This window comes from Anomaloglossus baeobatrachus, chromosome 2 (assembly GCF_048569485.1).
Source record: "Anomaloglossus baeobatrachus isolate aAnoBae1 chromosome 2, aAnoBae1.hap1, whole genome shotgun sequence".
In the NCBI taxonomy this organism is placed as follows: Eukaryota; Metazoa; Chordata; class Amphibia; order Anura; family Aromobatidae; genus Anomaloglossus; species Anomaloglossus baeobatrachus.
Genome location: NC_134354.1, coordinates 97,855,399 through 97,872,567, shown reverse-complemented (window position 1 = coordinate 97,872,567; position 17,169 = coordinate 97,855,399). Strand labels below are relative to the sequence as shown.

Genomic DNA, 17,169 nt, shown 5'->3' with positions numbered 1-17,169 from the left:
GCAGGTGAGATGTCACACAGTCAGATCTTACCAGCGATGCAGGAACAATACAGGTCGCAGTAGCGACTTGTATAACGATCTCAGCAGTTACTGTGACCCTGTCACACAGTGTCAAACACAGCGATGTGTCTTGCCCAGCAGGACATCTCCTTTGAAGAAAATGGCCTGAACCATTCTGCAACAACTAGAGATCTCACAGCAGGGGCCTGATCGCTGGATGTCACACATAACAAGATTGCTAACGGGATCGCTACTGCGTCACAGAAACCGTGACTCAGCTGCGATCTCGCTAGCGATCTCATTATGTGTGACGGTACCTTTAGTCTCAAGTATGCGAAGTATACTTTTTATCACAAAAGCTGTTGCTTCAACACTGTATATTCACCACAAATGTAACAGAAACTGTCAGGTGACTTAATACACTTCCGCTGAGCCATAATCCTATTTTTTGGAAACACGGTTGAATAATGACAAGCTAACATGAACTATGACTAAAAAAAAGTGTGAACAGGTGAGAACCAAGAAAAACAAGTCTGGGCATGTCCAAGCCCACGCTTTCAGCTTGCAACATGTTCATGCTGGTTTCATTAGCTCACTATGAAAGTTCTTTTCTTTGAAAGTTATATATTTTTTGCATTGTATGTCTTGAATGCACTGATGTGAATTAAATAGTCATTTTGACTTTAAATTTGGAAAAAAGAAAAAATTACTACATTTGAAGAGAATTTAGCAGTTTGTGGCAAATCCTAACGTCCAGGATTTTTTTAAATATTTTTTTCGTATTCAGCATACATGGATATTAGATGAAAATGATCAAACAGCATTTTAGTTGTATACCTGTGTTTATTTTGACTTTTCCCATGAAGCAGTGTGTTTCATGTGTGCATTAAAATACATCCACAGGTGTGTCTCTAATAAACTCAGATGTTGCCAATAAACCTATCAGAAGCTTCCAAAGACATGACATAATCATATGGGCTGTCCCATATTGTCTACATGCATAGTACTCTGAGTGTATGTAGACTTTTGACTTTACAGAAAGTAATAAAAATGCCTTAATACATTCTCTCTCTCATTATTCTGGCATTTGGCAAATATAAATAATTTTGCTTCCTAATTGACCTAAAACGGGAAAGGTTTATTCTGTTTTCATGTCAGATAGTGAGAAAAACATGCAGATGTGTCTTTATAGACAGAGGATGGAAACGTCTGGTTTCAACTGTACACATACTGTTTCCTGACTATGCAGAGGCTATGATATACAGTTACTACTGAACTCTGTATTAGTAATCAAAGCCAAAGAAAGAGCTAATTCAGTTCACTTTTTCCATGTTCATACACGTATATTCTCTACACAGTCCTAGTGATTCTAGATTGCTGAGTGAATATTTTATAATAATGATGACTAAGAGAGTATTTGGCACAAAACATGTTAGACTATTTCAGGCTTATGTATGCATATAAACATTTCCATAGCAATTAAGCTTTGCTGTTTTTGTGGCTATATTTACTACAGGAAACGCCTGCATTCATGTTAAAAATAGCTCAGCACTTTCTGGGTCTATATAATAAATATCATTGTATATAGTATTTGAGGAGAGCAGCCATCCGGAAATCATATTCTTCTCTCTTCTCATTTCCCAGATTAACATAAGCAATGGAAGTCTTCCGATCATTTCATGGGTAGGAGCTGCAGGGGAAGAGCAGTGGGGGGAGTTTGACTTGATTAAGGCCGAGGCCACACGGGGATTTGTGTGAGTGTGAGCATGACACTCCGCACACGCTCGCAGCACAGTGGGAGCCGAGAGTCATGCGACTGTGGTCCGATCGTGCAATCAAACCACAGTTGCGGAGGGGGGGGCAGCGCTGCGGAGGAGATGGAGAGATTTATCTCCGTATCTCCTCCATTGCCGGTTGATGTGAAAATCGCACTGACGCGAGAGCAATGCGATGTTTCTCTCGCCCCATAGACTTGCATGGGTGCGAGTGTAACAGGATCACATTCCACTCGCAGCAGGCTGCAATTGTTTTCTCGGTCCGATTAGGGCTGAGAAAATAGTCGCTCATGGGAGCGGCCCCATAGAGTAATAATTGCATTCCACTCGCACCGTTTTTCTCGCCGTGTGTCCTAGGCCTAAGGCTCTATGTGCATATGGCATTGCAATGGGTACAAATTCTGTACTCACATCATCTCTAATGGTGATTCCAGATCCTATGTAGACTGATATCCATCTATGGTAACAAACTGCAAACAACCTCTGTGTAGTCTGATTTTACAGTAAACTCATTCAACTTGAACAGCAAAAAAGAAACAGGTGCCCCATAGAGCAGAAGATATTTGCTCCATGAATCTCAGAGGGTAGGGAGTAAGTGTAGCGGCAGTTTAAGAATCACCACTGTGCAGGATTCAAGTATGGTGCTCAAATTGGGATTTTGGGATTGCAGAACCAGGGGTATGTTTATTGACATACAGGAATTACATGTTTTGCAAATGAACAAAAGGACATTATACTGGCAACAGTTAATCTGTAACACATAGAAACTCCTAGCTGGGGTGCCCCAAACGTCTGTCACCCCAGCTATTACAACGAATCTCTACCCGGCAATAGCAACCTATTTGTCCCTCACTACGCAGGCCGCGCAGCTACCCACACTAGTGACCCAAGTATTGAGTGTGCACAACGGTACAAACTCACATTCCAGTCAAGAAGGAACAAGTCCACCCTCGGGAGTTTGGTGCTGTGATCCCCATCAGTGCGCACTTCTCCTTACAGGGCTAGGAGGAACTCTTCTTCCACGGAATCACCATCCTCCGAACGTCCCAGTTTGGTACTCACTCGTCGGTCTTCATGGTTCTCCCATGGTCCAGCTCACGGTAGCGCTCGCAGTCAGTGCTGTTCTTTTTCCCAAACCGCCGCTCTTGGACAGAACACAAGGAAATGTACCTTTCTCTCTCTCTGGCAACCCGATTGCTCAAGTTCCTGCCTAAAACTCTTCTCCTGCTCTAACTCCCTTTCCCACACTTTTTGGTCTGGGTTAGGCCAAGTTCACAGTTCACAGGGGAGCAACATCAAGGCTGGCCAGTCCATAACATGCAGAACAATAGGGGAGCACAGTTTCTTAAACTTGCAATACATTTTACCATCTCGTATGGGCGATAATCCTACACAAGTGCCAGATAATGAGCTCACGTTGATCAATTGTACAGATACAGTCCAATATGCAGTCATTGCTGCTATTAACATTGCCCTGCTGGAAGACTTTGCAATCTGCATTCCTGTGATTAACTACAAACTTTAGATACCAAGATACTTATTTCTTATATAGTTACTGTTCCGATGTGTATCTGTGTCGCCCAGGAAATGGGGTACTCGGTACCGGACGGTTTATCAGTAGTGAATGTCACTTTGGTGGTGGCCGTTGCCCGGTCCCATGCCCTGGGTGGTTTTTAATAGGGAGTATTTACAAGGGAGAATAAAGTAATTTGTGTGACGCCACCTGCGGGTTGCGGCTAATATGAGGTAACCGCCGCCGCTGAAGTGGTTACTCCCAGGGCTGGTATTAATGGCAGCTGTGGTGGTAGGCCCTACGCAGGTAGGGCTGAGCCTTGGAGATGTAAGATGATTGTAATAAGGGAGACCACACCGTGGATTCTAAACAACAATCTCTACTCACTCCAGATCCTCGGACGGCTGGTTCAGGTCCCTGTACTTCCAGTGCCAGTTGATGACTCGGTTACTCTGTCCCTGGCACTCTCAGTGTGGTTGGGTCCCCGTAGCATGGCGTGTTTGGGGCCCAACTGTCTCTATGCGGTAGCAGCCTCCTTCTCCGTACAGCGGGCAGTGTGGACCCTGTAGGGAGGTATGTGTCTGAACCCTGATCCTTGCTTATCTGCTATTGACCCTGGATCTGTAGGTCAGTGAGGCCCGTGAAAGACCTTCAACATGCAGGTAATTGTCAGGCCGTCTGAACCTAGGGCCTTGTGCCCCGTGCATGCCCGGTTCCAATGGTGCTCCCTCGTATCGTCCCTGGTGACTTCAATCCATTCCAGAGGTACTCATTTTCCCCTATTCTGGCAACCTCACTCCTGTGCCCCCGGGTCACCGTTACACGACCTAGCTCTCAGGCACTTCCTCACTCTTCACTCTCTACTTCTTGTCTGCCTTGTCCCCTCCCACAAAGCTGGTTAGGCTCTGCCCTCTAGGTGGCCCTCACCTTGTCTGACTAAGCAGTGCCCCCTGGTGTGGAGTGGTAACTAGGATTTTGGTGTGTCTAGGTGTTGCTGGCACTGGTGTTCCAGGTCCCTGGGGGTAGGTCCTGCATCCCTGTGAGGATGCAGTTCCCTGTAGTGCCCTGAGGGTCTCAGGGGCGCTACATATCCATGCTCCTGACTCTGCTTTATCTGTGCTTCCTTCTCTGCCTTACTGCCTACCCTGGTTTCCTGGTCCTCGCAGATCCATTTGTAATCAGTACATCAAGAACCCACTCCACTGCATTACTAGGAATGCTACAGAAAGTTAAAGTGGTTAATTCGTCACTTAATTTCAGGTTACTCCACTCCACCTCATCCTGTCGGGGGACTGTGTGATCCAGATTGATTGACAGTTCGGACCAGCAACAATGTTGTTTGTTCTTAAATGCTGCAAGTTTTGCCTCTACAGCATTAAAGGGCACAGTGGACCTGAAGATGGCCAGATACAGCAATGGACAGTGCTCATAGTCACAGCCTCTATGTAAAACCTAAGCAAAAGAGAGGCCGTACGGGGCACAGCCTTAAAAGGGAGGCCGACATGACTGGGTTAGGTCGGGAATAAGAGAGGGGTTTTTTAAAATGACGGGGGTTAGGCAGGGGTTAAAGATACTTAGATGGGGCAGGAATAGAGGAAGTTTGAATTGTGCATTATGGGCGTAGTTAGTGGGGGCGGGAACAATTAATGGGTTTATAAGGGGTGGTCAGTTAGTGGGGTCATCCATTTTGGCACAGAAAACGGTACAATCTACATGTCCTTGTGTGCCAGCTTACCTGCCCCAGAAAATGGAGTCTGTGGATGCCATTCTTCAACAGCTTAGAACCGCTGCCGGCCTGATGGGTTCAGACTGGCTCCAGGCTTCAGTGAACAGCCTGCTGCAAGGGGCCGGGGATGCTCCAGCTCAACCATCCCCCGAACCACGCCGGTCGCGGAGGACCAGGCCTCCGGCGCGCCTAAGCCCAGAAGCTATCCCTCGGGTCCGGCGCCGAATAAGGAGCCCCTCAGGGGACCCTTCAGGTCAGGGTGCCGCCAGGCCCGCCGCCTCGCGCCGGTCCCGTCCTGGGAGGAATCCTGCTTCACGGCGGGGCCTGCAGCAGAGGGAGGTGTCGGCCTCCCTCCCATCTAGGTCAACGCAGGAGGAGACAAGAACGGCGTCGGCAGGGGCTCAGGAGCCTGCATCGCCCGCCCGGCGCAGAGGAGAGGGAGCACGGAGATCACAGGCCGGGGTCTCTCAGCGTGGGTCACGGAGCAGGCAGCAGTCGGCAGCCCCTCCTCCCTCCATAGAAGAGAACAGATCATGCCCCCCTGCAAGGGATTGGTCCTCAGAGTTGTCTGTCTCCAGCCAGCAGACGCAGCCACACCCCCCGATGATGACAACTTCCGGCCAGCCGGGGCTGGCCCTCCCACAGCCAGTGTCAACATCCTGCCAACAGATGCTGGGCTTTCCTGGTCAGGCGATTCCTCCCGGCCAGCAGGTGCTGGGCCTGCCACCTTATGGCTTACCTCCCGGCCAGCAGGTGCTGGGCCTGCAATCACATGGATCACCTCCCGGCCAGCAGGCTCCCGGCCAGCAGGTGCTGGGCCTGCAACCCCATGGATTACCTCCCGGCCAGCAGGTGCTGGGCCTGCCACCTTATGGATCACCTCCCGGCCAGCAGGTGCTGGGCCTGCCACCTTATGGATTACCTCCCGGCCAGCAGGTGCAGGGCCTGCCATTACCAGATATGCCACCCGGCCAGCAGGAGCTGGCAAGGCTACAAGACCACGTCGAAAGCGATTCACTCGCATCGAGCCTCCTCCCTCAAGGCCGTGGGGGCTCTGCTAGAGTCGAATCGGAGGATGCAGGAAGACGTCAGGAACCAGGATCTTCGGCTGCTGGGCTCACAGCACCCAGGCAGCCAGGTGAGAACCCTTCTAATTTTTCTCTTAACCACATATTACCCTCCCCTTTACTTAGTGGTGCTGAGGGGCCGTCAGGGGGGGGGCCGTCAGGGGTAGATATGTTAGCACAGGGGTTGCGCACGCTAGCGGTTATTTTAGGTTCGGTGGGAGTCCAAGGGGGAATATCACCGGCGGTGGCATGGACGGGTAGCTCGAGCGTAGGTGCAGTATCGGCTGGGGGGCTTGGCGTGTTGTCTGGTGCAGTTGCCAATCCTTTGCCGGAAGTCGGGGTTCCAGCAGGGAGTGCGATTGGTGTCGGAGCACATAGTCAACCCCCTTCGGTTAGTCAGGGAGAAAAGGAAAACGACGACATGGTACGGCTAGATGATTCAGCAAAGGGGGAGGTGTACGTCTGCTTTGGGGGGCCGTTGGGGGCCCACCTTAAACAAGAAGTGCGGGAAAAGATATGGCGTAATGAGTACGTAGATATTTTTTCCCTTTTGCCATTAGAACGTTTTAATTTAGACCGGGCTAGGAAGGATGAAGGAAAGAAAGAGGACGAAGAAAAGAGGAGGTACCGTTTAATTCCACGGACCTTTTCTAACTGGCTGCAGGCATTCGCCATACTAGCCAGCGTGATAGGGGAAAAAGCACCGGATAATTGTTCCGGACTTTTTTGCTACATGGATGCTATTGGCGAAGCCTACAGGGTGTACGGGGGTCAGGGATGGCTTAGGTATGACGAACAATTTCGTCAACGCAAGGCGGTGCGTCCCAACATTCGTTGGGATCATAAAGATATCAGCCTTTGGATGAAGGTTTCTGCACCCAATAGGTCTGGTTTCGGTGGGCAGTCCTTTCCAGGGAGCGGAGGCGGCCCTGTTCAGGCTGGGCACACAGTTGCCCAGCAGAAAGGATTGTGCTTCCTATTTAATGAGGGGGCATGCAAGTTCGGGGGCAAGTGTAAATTCAAACACGAATGCTCTGTGTGCAATGGGAGTCATAGCGCATCCAAATGCTTTCGAGGAGGAAAGCAAAAAGGGGGAGATAATGCCGAAAAAAGGAGTGACACCGGTGCGGCTGGCAGAGATGCAGCATTTTCTAAATAGATACCCTGATCGGGCGGCGGCGTTATTGTTGGAAGACGGTTTTAAGCATGGTTTCAGGATTCCGTTTGTTGATAGGGAGTTTAGTTTTTGTACAAAAAATTTAAAATCGGCGTTAAGATTTCCGGAAGTTGTATCTGAGAAATTAATGAAAGAGGTTGCTTTAGGTCGCATGGACGGGCCTTTCTCTGTGGCTCCCCTAAGGAACCTAAGGGTTTCTCCGCTGGGCGTGGTTCTAAAAAAGGAGCAGAACAAATTTCGGCTTATCCATCACCTGTCATTTCCCAGGGGAGCATCTGTGAATGACGGGATTGATCCGGACCTGTGTTCAGTTATTTACACTTCGTTTGACTCGGCTATCGAATGGGTGAGAAAATTTGGAAAAGGAGCTTTGTTGGCAAAAACGGATGTTGAAGCGGCGTTCCGATTATTGCCGGTTCACCCAGATTGTCTGCATTTATTAGGGTGTTGTTGGAACGGAGGTTTTTTCATTGACCGGTGTCTGCCAATGGGCTCTTCTCTGTCGTGTGCCTATTTTGAGGCTTTTAGTACATTCGTGGAGTGGGTTGTAAAGGAGGTCTCGGGTGTGAAATCTTTTATACATTATCTAGATGATTTCTTGTGTATAGGCCCGGCCGATTCTTTCGAATGCTCCCTGCTACTGCATACCATGGAAACGGTAGCTCGGAGGTTTGGCATTCCATTGGCAGCAGATAAGACGGAAGGGCCGACTATGGTATTGAGCTTCTTAGGCATTGTCATTGATACAGTAGCTATGGAGTGTCGACTGCCAGAGCAAAAAGTGGCAGAGCTTTTGGCGGAGGTGAAGAGAGCCAGGCAGTTACGAAAGATAACGTTGAGAGAACTTCAGTCGCTACTTGGGAAGTTAAATTTCGCCTGCCGCATCATGCCCATGGGCAGGGCCTTTTGCCGAAGGCTGGCAATGGCAACAGGTGGGGTAAAAGCTCCTCATCATTTCATTAGGTTGAAAAAGGAACTTAGGGAGGACTTGCAGGTGTGGGCTGATTTTCTGAAAGTTTACAATGGAAAGTCGTTGTGGATGGACCCTGTGGAAAAACTGAGTGTGGCAGGCCTATTCATAAGCACGGTGGGGGCTGAGGGTTTTGGAGCATACTGTCATGGCAGCTGGATTTATGGCAAGTGGCCAATGGAGTGGAGGTCCGCGGGTTTGTTGAAAAATGCGACATTGATCGAACTGTTCCCCCTGGTAGTGGCGTTGACACTTTGGGGTGACAGGTTCAGGAATAAAAAATTGAAGTTCTGTGGCAGCAATGAAAAAGTGGTGTCAGCAATTAATTCATTGTCAGCGGCGTCCCCCCCGGTAGTTAAGGTGTTGCAAAAACTGGTTCTTTTGTGTTTGTCTTTAAATTCTTGGTTGGTGGCGGAATTTGAAGCGGGGGCACATAATCTTATCGCTGATTCAATTTCTTGTTCACAGACGGCGCTTTTTCAGAGATTGGCACCTGCAGCAGAAGCCAAAGGTCTGACTTGTCCAATGGAGTTGTGGGTTCTGCCATTCGAGCGGCAAGGAAGCTGATTTCCGGATCATTATCAGGTGGTACCTGGTCAGCCTACTCTCAGGCTTGGAAAGTTTGGGAGGATTGGAAGTTATCTGTAGGGGGCGACATGGAGGACGATGGTCGGTTGTTAATGCTAGTAGGCCATTATTGGGAAGCTGGTTGGTCGGTTCCAAAAGTTAATCGTTTTTTAGCTGGTTTAGCCTTTGGCTTCAAGGTTAGGGGCCTTAAGGATGTAACAAAATCCTTTTTAGTCGCGCAAGCGCTAAAAGGATGGAGGAGAGGTTGGAAAGTGGAAGATAAGAGAAGACCAATTTCTTACGAATTGCTGTTGAGTTTGGGGAGGCAAGTGGATAGGGTTTGTACTTCTATTTGGGAGAAGCGTCTCTTTAAGTTAGCTTTTTCCTTGGCATTCTTTGCAGCTTTGCGGTTAGGGGAGCTGGTGTGCACCTCCAGATTTAAAAGGGATGGTCTATCGAGGGATAGTGTCGATCTTTATGAGGACAGGATTGAAATATTAATTCGTTCTTCTAAAACTGATCAGTTAGGAAAAGGTTGCAGAGTGGTGGTGTTTGGAGTCCCCGGATCGGCGATGTGTCCGGTCCGTTGTTTAAGGGAATTCGGTTGAGTAGCTGGAGGGGCTAACATTCCGTTGTTGGTACATGCGGATGGTTCCTCATTGTCTCGATTTCAATTTATATCTATTTTCAAACGCTGTTTGGAGCGGGGTGGTTTCTCATCAGCGGATTTTGGCAGCCATTCTTTTAGAATAGGCGCAGCCACTGAAGCAGCCAGGAGAGGGCTCAGTGATGAAGTGGTAAAAAGGATTGGAAGGTGGGAATCTGGAAGATTCAAGTCATATGTGCGAATTGACAGGTTGTGAAATGTGAAAATGTTTTACTTTATGTTTCAGTGTCCGGTTTCTTCTTAGTTTTTTCTTTTGTTATTCCCTCAGGTGCTGGCCCTCTTCTAGTGTGGATCATGGGGCATTCTTTTGTCTTCTGGGCGGCATTGCGGGCTGCAGTTCGTCCGAGCGGTAGGCAATTACATTTCTCTAGGGAGGATGCTATACTTCGCTGGATTGGTAAACGTGGCATGGCATGGAAACAGTTCCTGCCTGAATTTAATTTTTTTGCGAGGCTGGATCGGGCCCCTGATGTGCTAGTGTTGCATATCGGGGGCAACGATCTGGGAAAAAGGCCTTTTCGGGAGCTGATAAAAGATATTAAATTTGATCTCTTGCGGTTGTGGGCAATGTACCCAAAGGTAACAACAGTGTGGTCGGATATTGTCCCAAGGAAGGTCTGGCGAGATGCAAGGTCCGTAGATAGGATAAATAAGGCGCGCGTTAAGGTAAATAGAGCCGTGGGTCGCTTTATGGCCAGAAACGGGGCAGTGGCGGTCCGTCATCCGGATTTGGAGTCGGGGGATGGAGAATTTTGGAGACGGGACGGAGTCCACCTAAATGCAGTGGGTTTGGACATATGGTGTGTGTCAATACAAGAAGGCATTGAGGTCGCTCTAAAGTTGTGGAGGGACATAAATGTTTGAGGTTTGCAAAACATTTATGCTGGTGGCGAAGGGGAGGAGGGTCCTCGAAGTTGGAATTTGCGGTTTGTGGCGGAACGGTGGGGGGGAACCCGTCAGGTTCTGGACCCCTCATGTGCACTCTTTATATGCCGGCGGGTAGAGGAATCCCGTGGTAGGCCTGGTGGGCCGCGGGTTGGGGACATGTGTTCAGATGAGGCCAGGTTGTTGGTTAACTGGTGCCTCCGAGCCGGTGCTTGAGCGGCTGGAGGTAAAACATCAGTCTGGCTACAGTTTGGGTAGAATACCCGTCGGCAGGTTCTTGGGGCTTCGAGGACCACCCTCCGGTTCTGTTGAGTGGATTTCTGTTATTTATGTTGTTTTGTTATAATAAAAGGCTGCTGTGGCCAATAAAATCCATATTGGTGTGCAGTCTGTTTATTTTAGATAAGGTAATGGTGGGGGGTTTATGTAAAGTCTTCAAGAATGACTCGACCATACCCGTTGTCAAGAGAGGCCGTACGGGGCACAGCCTTAAAAGGGAGGCCGACATGACTGGGTTAGGTCGGGAATAAGAGAGGGGGTTTTTAAAATGACGGGGGTTAGGCAGGGGTTAAAGATACTTAGATGGGGCAGGAATAGAGGAAGTTTGAATTGTGCATTATGGGCGTAGTTAGTGGGGGCGGGAACAATTAATGGGTTTATAAGGGGTGGTCAGTTAGTGGGGTCATCCATTTTGGCACAGAAAACGGTATAATCTCCCACCCACCCTCCCAATTTTCTTTTCTTGTCATAGCAGCATAGCGAAGGGGAGGAGGGTCCTCGAAGTTGGAATTTGCGGTTTGTGGCGGAACGGTGGGGGGGAACCCGTCAGGTTCTGGACCCCTCATGTGCACTCTTTATATGCCGGCGGGTAGAGGAATCCCGTGGTAGGCCTGGTGGGCCGCGGGTTGGGGACATGTGTTCAGATGAGGCCAGGTTGTTGGTTAACTGGTGCCTCCGAGCCGGTGCTTGAGCGGCTGGAGGTAAAACATCAGTCTGGCTACAGTTTGGGTAGAATACCCGTCGGCAGGTTCTTGGGGCTTCGAGGACCACCCTCCGGTTCTGTTGAGTGGATTTCTGTTATTTATGTTGTTTTGTTATAATAAAAGGCTGCTGTGGCCAATAAAATCCATATTGGTGTGCAGTCTGTTTATTTTAGATAAGGTAATGGTGGGGGGTTTATGTAAAGTCTTCAAGAATGACTCGACCATACCCGTTGTCATGATCTGTACACAATAAACTTGAAAATTCCTCCATTCTTGAGAAGGGAGAGGATTTTTAATTAAAAGTAAATTGCAAAGTTGCTTGCTTTTATAAGCACTTTGCAATTTTACCGAGAATAACCCTTTAATTATAGGTTATTTGTCTTCCAAGAAATTTGCCCGGGGTAATGAATTCAGAGGGTGGGAAGATGGTAATGAATACAGTCACTGTGCAGAGATTCACAATAAACTATAATAATGCCATATTAAAGAAGAAGAATCTATTGGGAAGTAACAGAATTTGTTAACTTGTTTAATGCTGTCCCCTCCATTTCTCGAAAATATACATTTCTCAGTTGATAACATTTGCAAACAGTGATAATATTTTTTTGACATTTTCTAAAAGACGATATACTGAGGAAGCAGGAGACCCAATAGAGAAATGAATCCTAGTGCTGTTTGGGCCGATGTTCACCATTTACACAAGGCTATAAGCTTTGTGGGCGTCAAGTAGGGGTATAGATCCCAAGTACTAAAGATTCTGGGGCTGTAGCCTCATCCTAGAAATAGTAGCATTGAGGAATGGAGATTTGTTTGTTATCTATTGCACCCCTCTATGGGCCTCATGGGAACAGTCCATATCCCAAAGCTCATCATACGTGACATGAATGAGGTATAGGGAGCTGTCCAAGGTTGTTAGTAGACTGTTAATCAGTGAAGGAGGGGACTTGAGAGGAAAGCAGACAGCAGCATGGTGCAGAGAATGCTATTGCTTTCAGTTGGGTAGGTGAGAAGTTTATATATGCACTATAATAAGAACGGTGTATTCTGAATGCAGGAAGATAAAACACTAAGCACAAACTATATGTCATATGTACAATTATATACTGACCAGCAGCTTCCACAAATGTGAACAGGCGCCAACCGAAAAAACAACTACAAAAGCATATCCATAATATAAGGATACATTGGCATTGCATTACTGCTATAAGAATATCGGAGAAAGCAGAAAAACACATAGATAAAGTGAAAAATTAGTAAAAATACATAGGTATTGCATTACTGCTTTGGAAATATTGACAAAAAGATTCTTACCTTATGTATTGGCCAATCCATATCAAAGTGTAGACTGGAGGAAAAACGGGTTTAAAAACCGCGCTAGGAAACCACGAGCAAGGATGTAAATGAATATTTTTCTTTTATTTAGATAATTCCAACGCGTTTCGGAGACCCATCTGTCTCCGATCACGGGCGTCTCGCTGCACGGCTGTCACTTGGTGACAGCCGTGCAGCGAGACGCCCGTGATCGGAGACAGATGGGTCTCCGAAACGCGTTGGAATTATCTAAATAAAAGAAAAATATTCATTTACATCCTTGCTCGTGGTTTCCTAGCGCGGTTTTTAAACCCGTTTTTCCTCCAGTCTACACTTTGATATCCTTTGCTCAGACACGGGGCCGCTGCTGAACCACTAAAGCACTCATCCACGTTCTCTAAGGGGTTGTGACTAGCACAACCTAGCCAGGTGAGTGTGTTTTAACCCTTTTTCCCTCTGCCCTGTAAATCGGGTAAGACCCTATTGCGCCTTTTCTCTCCTACTACAGCTTCTCTTATTGGCCAATCCATGTGAGCCTGATAACCATCTTATTATATCTATGTATTTGTCTCCTTTCTCCAGTATTCTTATAGCAGTAATGCAATGAATGCCACTAGATAGGCTTTTGTAGTTATGTTGCTTTTTCGGCTTGCACCTGTTCACATTTGTGGAAGCTGCTGGTCAGTTTTCTGATATAGTTGTAGTGCATTTGTTCTGACCTAGCACTGCGCCCCATAGCCAAGGTGTGTCCACCATCTTATTTAGCCAGGGACCTATCTGCCCAGACATGCAGATTTTTAAGGCATTTACAGATAGGTTTCCAATATAATGAAATCACCTTGTTGAGGTTAATCGAGCTCACATGGATTGGCCAATACATAAGCTAAGAATGTATTTTTGTCAATATTTCCAAAGCAGTAATGCAATGGCTATGTCTTTTTACTCATTTTTCCTTATATTATTGAGTGCCACTGGATATGCTATTGTACATATGTCATGAGTAGTAATGGGTGGTTACTAAAATATTCAGGTTCGGATTATTTGTCTTGAATATTTCATACTATTCATATGTTGTCAAGAATAACAAATCTAATGCAAGTCAATGGGAAACTCAAATAATTTTCCGGTGGACCCTCCCAGGATGTCTGGCGGTGCTGTAAAAATGCTTATATGGATGGAAAAGTGCTGAATTGAATGGAAACAGCATGGGAAAGATGCCTGGATGCATCTTTGGAACACAGGTCATTTTGGAAACAATGTTTTCAGAGTGTTATGCCACTTTCATGTGCGGTCCCCCACCTATTTGTAATAACCAGCGCAAGTAAAATAGATAGCTGGGTGCTGCAGCCCTCAGCTGTGTGCTGCAATCCTCAGCCGTGTGCTTTATCTTGGCTGGTTATCAAAAATAGAGGCTCCCCCATGATGTATTTTTTTCAAATTATTTAAATAATTTTTGATAACCAGTGCAGATAAAGCAGACAGCTGGAGCCTGCTATTCTCAGGCTGGGAAGGTCCATAGTTATCGGGCCTTCCTCAGCCTGACAATAGCGGCTTGCAGTCGCCACAGAAGTGGCGCATTTATTAGATACTCAAATTCTGGCACTTTACTTCATCCTGATTCCCCTGGTGCGATGGCAATTGGGGTAATATATGGAGTTAATGTCAGCTGTGACTTGTCAAAAATTACAGCTGCCATCAAGCATTGGGTAGAGGTATCTATGAGACCCCCCCATTATCAACCTTATAAGTAAAAACAAAAAACACAAACACACAAAAATGCTTTATTTTAAATAATTAAAAAAAATACAAAAAAAACCACACCCACTTTCACAAATTTATTTAACCCATGAAACACCCCTGCAGATCTGACATAGTCCACACAACGTCCCATGACAATCCTGGTTGTGCTACATCTGGAGGCCATGGTGAGTGGTGATATTAGAACATGTGACTGCTCACCGAGGTCTCCTGGACACACTGTAAGCAATGTGAGAACTACCAGGAGTGATCTTAGGTGAACTCAGTGCCGGACTGTCTGACCGCGTGTCACGCTGGTAGAGCAGTGTGACAGTCCGTTGCTGACTTCACCTGAGGTCACTTCTGGTGGTTGTCATGGTACCCTCTGTATGACCTGAAAGCTGTGACCTCAGGTGAACTCAGTGCCAGACTGTGTCACAGTGGCAGTGTACTCCATTACTGAGTTCACAGCTGGTAGCTCATACAGAGGGTATCGTGGGAACCACCAAAGGTGAACTCCGTGCTGGACTATCGGACTGCGTGACATGGCTTTAGCACAGTCCGACTTTAAGGTGCCTGGAGTTCCCAGCTGTCAGGACACCTGGAGACTGTGAACTCTGTGTTCAAAGCCTCAAGATGTCCTAGCAGCTGGGAACTCCTTGAACCTTAAAGGGACGTAAAAAAGGGACCACATCACATTTAAAGTTATTTTAATAGGCCTATATGACAGAAAATACCACAAAATGACACAATACTAACAACTACACTCCTCAAATCTGCTCAAAACCAAATTCAATCAGTTTATTAATCCTTTTGGTGCTTCACAGGAGCTAAAGAAATGTAGAAGGAAAATTATGTTTTAGCTCCAAATTTTGCATTTTCTCAAGGGTAACAGGTGAAAATGTACCAGTCAATTTTTTTGTGCAATTTCTACCGAGTACAATGATACCCCAAATGTGGTGGAAAACTACTGTTGTTTGCATGGCTCAGAAGGAAAGAAGCGCCATTTTGGCTGGAATAAGTTGCGGACTCCATGTCTCATTTGAAGAGCCTCTGACATGCCAAAACAGCAGAAACCCCCAAAAGTGACCATATTTTGAAAACTAAACCTCTGAATGAATTCATCTAGGGGATTCATGAGCAATTTTAACAATCAGGCAATTCACAGAAATGTATAGTAAATGAAAAATTACCATTTTTTCCCACTAAAATGTTACTTTGGCCCCAAGCTTTTAATTTTCAAAAGGGTAATGGAAGAAGACAAATGGTATTATTTGATACGTAATTTCTACTGAGTACGTCAATACAACGTGTGTGTTCAAAAACAGTTTTGACGCATAGGGCAAAGCTCAGACGAGAAGGAGGGTCATATTGTAGTGCAGATTTTGCTGTCATGGTTTGTGGGTGCCATGTCACATTGGCAGAGCCCCGATGTGCTAGAACAGCAGAACACCCCATAAGTGACCTTATTTTACATACTACACCTCTCAATGAATTTATCTAGGGGTGCAATGATCATATTGATGTACCACCCCGGGGCTCGGCCGGCTGCCCAACCGCTTGGATCCCAGCTCTTCGATGGGTGGCTTGAGCTCTCCACGGACCCGGGGGTCACATCGCTCTGAAAGGGGGTTGGCGCTACACGTAGGGACTTCGGTGGGGAGGTCCACCGCTGGAGCCGCGGTGGTTTGCAGGGGATTTAAGTTCGTGACGCCACCCACGGGTTGTGGTGAATGGATGGACACCACCGTTGCCGTTGACTAGGCTCCCGGGGATGGTGTTGTGCAGCTTGGTGTTGACCCCCTCCGTGGGTAGGGGGATGATGGTCCCGAGGGCCCGAGGGAGGTGCTGAGGAGAGGGGATCGATGCGTGCTGGGGTGTCGGTGCGATGCAGCGCGGTGCGCGGCCCGAAGGCACTGGTGTACTCACTATGATAAACACGCTGGAGTCTCTGGTAAACCAAACAAGATGGTGAACGGTTGTAAACCTACAACTTCCCTAAAAGGGAGGGTCCCATTAAGAATGCAAAACCTAAAAAGATCCCAGTGATCAATTGTACCAATATAAGAGGTAAAAAGGAAAACCACTGGTATAGAAGAGACCAGAGACAAATATATAGTGAAATACACGATAATTTTAATAATAAAGTGAGTGTGACAAAAGGACAAACAGTACAGGCAAGAGAGTGTTAAAAATGCCAGACACAAAAGATGCACAAACCACACCAGCAGTTGGTAAGCCAGCCACAAAACACGTAAATCAGTGTATGACAGGCAAAATAGCCAGAAAAAACAGGGAGAAGCAAATACATCAGAGGGTGGATTCCCTATATGAAGCTCACCCTTTAAAGTAATATCAGAAGCCTGTCATATCATAAGGTGGTAATATATTTACCTTGAGACATATTAGGGCTGTTTGGTAGACAAGCTGGTGGTGGTGGGCGGGGCCTCGACGCGCGTTTCACCGGGCGTGGCTTCGTCAGGAGGCTGACCATCGTGTATAGCATGTGGGTTTATATAGTGAATAGCAGGGATCACAGGCAAATCGGCGCGCTCCACGTCATGTTGCCCCGCCTTCCAGGGCAGGGGCCGCCGGGCACCACGTGGAAGAATAGAGGGAGGACGTGCGTCATCCCTTCATTCGTCACAGGAGTACCCGGAAGTCCCCACCACGGAAAGCACAGGCAGCGCATGCGCGCGTCGCGTCTGTGCACTGAATAACATCCACCTGGGTGTGACGTGGGGTGGGGGCGGTTAAAGAGGAAGAGAGACAACCGGACGTAAGTGTCACG

General features: G+C 47.3%; 1 pseudogene; it reads left to right on the top strand.

The window, feature by feature from the left end:
- The first annotated feature begins 5,036 nt into the window (after positions 1-5,036).
- Positions 5,037-9,658, top strand: LOC142283868 (uncharacterized; annotated as a pseudogene).
- Positions 9,659-17,169: the final 7,511 nt, after the last annotated feature.